We start from the raw sequence: 3,460 nt of genomic DNA, 5'->3' as shown, positions 1-3,460 counted from the left end.
AGTTCCAAAAATAGAGAAAATTAGGACATTTGTTAGGACAGTTGATTTTCTCTCTGAAACTGTTAACAATACTCAAGGGGACTTTAGAATTAATGATATACAATTATGTGTGGAGGATTTAACTAGGGCTGTACAGAGTATGAATAATAATAAGTGCCCAGGAGCTGATGGGCTACCTAAGGAATTTTACATAACCTTTTGGGAAGAATTAAAGGACTCCTTGTTGATGGAGAGTTTACACATAGGGAAACTTCCATCCTCCTTAAGAGGAGTTATCTCCTTGATGTTTAAAAAAGGTGATAGACAAGATAAAAAATTGGCGCCCCCTGACTTTGTTAAAATTGTTAGAGGTTAAAATTCTTTCTAAGGCATTTTTTTAAAACTCCAGCCTGATATGCCTAAGTTTATTGGTAATGATCAAACATGTGGTATTAAGGGGCGATCTCTACAAGATAATTTGGCATTAGTAAGAGATATCTATCTGTTTGCACAAGATCGTAAACTATCTTTGGCTATTTTGGGACTTGATCTCGAAAAAGCCTTTGATAGTATAGACCATCGTTATTTACACATACTGCTGGGACGTTTGGGCCTTAGTCCTTCTTTTTGTGCATGGATTAACCTCCTATATACCAACTGCCAAATTAGAGTATTGGTAAATAACTATCTGTCAGACCCCTTTGATATCTGTTCAGGCGTACGACAGGGCTGTAGTTTGTCTCCATCATTATTTGTTTTAGCAATTGAGCCATTAGCTAGGGCACTCAGACAGTATTCTGAAATTAAAGGTTTTCCAATTCCAGGTAGTTCAGGCAGAGAAGCCAAGGTTTCACTTTATATGGATGACCTTACTCTCTTCCTTACTGATAACAACTCTATAAAGAAAGCGCTACAAATCTGTGATAGGTTTACCTTGACTACGGGGGCTAGAATCAATAAGACCAATTTAGAAGTTTTGTATTCTTTCTGGAAAGAAACCAAATTAAAACTGGGGTTTAAAAATCAGGAAGAATCTATTAAGATTTTGGGACTGTTTTTTGGGAAAGACATGGAGAAGAGAAATTGGGATTTGAGACTCGATAAGATAAGATGGAAATTAAAACAATGGGAGGAGCGAGATCTTACTTTGAGAGGGAAAGTGTTGGTAATAAATGCTGAGATTTTGGCCTCCCTTACCTTTTTGGCCTCAACCTTTCCAGCACCGATATATTTTATAAGATCAATCAGGAAGGCCCTCTTTAGTTTTTTTTTGGAGCTCACAACACGAAAAAATGAAACGAGAGATACTGTATAAATCATTAGATAAAGGAGGGCTAGCAGTGCCAGAATTGCCCATTCTAAAAGCCTGTTTGTCTGAGAATCAGGGAATTTTGTGGCATTGTTTCGCCCAAGCTTTGGGTAGGTCAACAGGTAGCTAATGCCTGGGGAATAAGACTTCCACAAAATACTCCTCATGCTGAATATAGGCCCAACATGTATGATAGAGTGCTACTCCCTTTAAGGAAAGTGAAAGCCTCTCATATTCCTCATGAGGAAATAAACCGTGTAATTATTCAAGGCATGTTATGCCCAGGATTAGAGAGGATTACCCCAGTGGGAAAACTAACTGAATCTGAGTGTATTACAGTTTGGAAGAATGTAAACAATGGGTTTTCGTTTAATTCTCACAAAGATATTGCTTGGCAAGTGGTACATCAATGCTTACCTACTTGGGTGTTTCTGGAAAAAAGGAAATGTACAAAGAGTCCACAATGTCCTAAGTTTAAATGTGGAGAAGACGAGTCTATCAGCCACTTATTTTGGTCTTGAAAATATGCTAGGGAGGTCTGGTCCCTGGTACAAGAATGGATGGCTGAGCTGTATAGAGCACCAACTGAACTGGATATTTTGTATGGTGAGCTGAATAGTGTGAACTCTGATGAATGGATTAGATGGTGGACAGTTATTAATGTCATCAAAGAAGGGATATGGAAGGCAAGGAATATTTCTTGCTTTAAAGGATATGACATACCAGCGGAAATAGTGGTCTCTTCAAGTCTTGTTTCTATTCGGGACTATGTGCTAAGAGACAGGAAAACCCTTTCCTTTACAGAAATACTTGAGAAATGGAAATGTCCGATAAACTCTCAGATTCTCCTTCACCTTAGGGATGAAATGGAGGAATGAATTTTGAAGATTATTGGCATTTTCTTTGCCTGGCATTTTCCCTATTTATGACATTAGAATTAGCTATTGTGTGAGAATGGAATTAAACATATCGATATCTTATAAATAATGGACAAATATAATAAGAGAATTTAAAAAAAGGTGGAGAAAAAAAAAAAAAGGTTCACCCAGGCCGAGGCTTGTCCATTGCACTTCGGGCGTGATGATCCCTGTGAATTCCCCAAATGTGGGAGTCTCGACTGCATAATTTATGGTAGTGTGGGACTGCATTCGCGCTCTCCCCTGGATTTGTTGGTTTGAAAAGGCAGATGTTTTTGTTGGGTTTTTTTGTTGTGGTTTGGTCTTTTTTCCCTGGGTGATCAATGGTTTGGAGAGTTGTTCAGAGTGAGGAGGTCTGTCACCTGGTGTGTATGTGTCGTGCGTGAAAAAGTCACTTGCGCTCTTGAAAGATCGCCCCCTGGTGGGCGTTTCAGTTAAAATTTCTCACAGACCTCGCTTTTCAAGTGGATTGGACTAAGTGTTACGTAGCTGTAGCTGTTTGCGTGTTTGTTTGGCTGTCCTTTTTGTATCCTTTTCCTATTTTTTTGACCTTACAGCGCCACCAAGTGGCCAGTCGCAGTGCCCCTTTACACCTGACCACAGACTGAGCCCCTGCACAGGTGTGCCGATTTGGGTGAACTGATCTTATTCCTTGCGAGAGTTATAGCAATTTTAGCAAACTCAGCCACACGACCTTCCAACGTTTTGGGGTCCCCTCGCCAGGGTGAATGGAAATTTCAGTTTTTTTATCATTATTGACAGTCAGACTCCAGGGAATCTTTTTGCACTGCTCCGGGTCGGACTGGGCCAAATGCCTAGCGCTGGTTTGCAAAAGTAGGTTTTCGACAAAATCCAAAATAGCCAAAAATTTCGTTTAGGGAGTTACGAGCGATGCCGTACTCTCCATCGCTGCAGCGCCACCGCCCAGCCGATAGGGGTGAGGATCGGTGATGTTGCAGGCGGGGATGGGTACTGCCGTGCCCCGACGTTTCAGGGCTCTGTGGCCGTCGCTGTTTCTGGCTTCCTCCCCGCCTCCTCACAACGTCTTCGCTTCTCTGCCTTTTGGCCAAGATCAAGTGGTCTGGTCGAACGGCAGTGACAGTGATCGCCTCTTGGGCCTGTGTGTGGCTTGTCACACAGAGCCCCATCCTTCAGGAGGTAAAGGACAAGCGGCTTTTACTTGGTGACGACCCGTTCTCTCGGGAATCTTCTTGTTTTTAAGGTAAGAGTTTTAACTTATTTATTGTGTAATTTA

At 41.4% G+C, this 3,460-nt stretch overlaps 1 non-coding gene across 1 annotated transcript; it reads left to right on the top strand.

The window, feature by feature from the left end:
* Positions 1-2,293: 2,293 nt before the first annotated feature.
* Positions 2,294-2,451, top strand: LOC141347091 (U1 spliceosomal RNA). Its single transcript, XR_012357302.1, has one exon. It is a non-coding gene; the product is annotated as a U1 spliceosomal RNA (small nuclear RNA).
* Positions 2,452-3,460: the final 1,009 nt, after the last annotated feature.

Source organism: Garra rufa, chromosome 1, assembly GCF_049309525.1.
Source record: "Garra rufa chromosome 1, GarRuf1.0, whole genome shotgun sequence".
NCBI classification, from domain to species: domain Eukaryota; kingdom Metazoa; phylum Chordata; class Actinopteri; order Cypriniformes; family Cyprinidae; genus Garra; species Garra rufa.
This window is presented reverse-complemented; position numbering and strand designations above follow the sequence as displayed.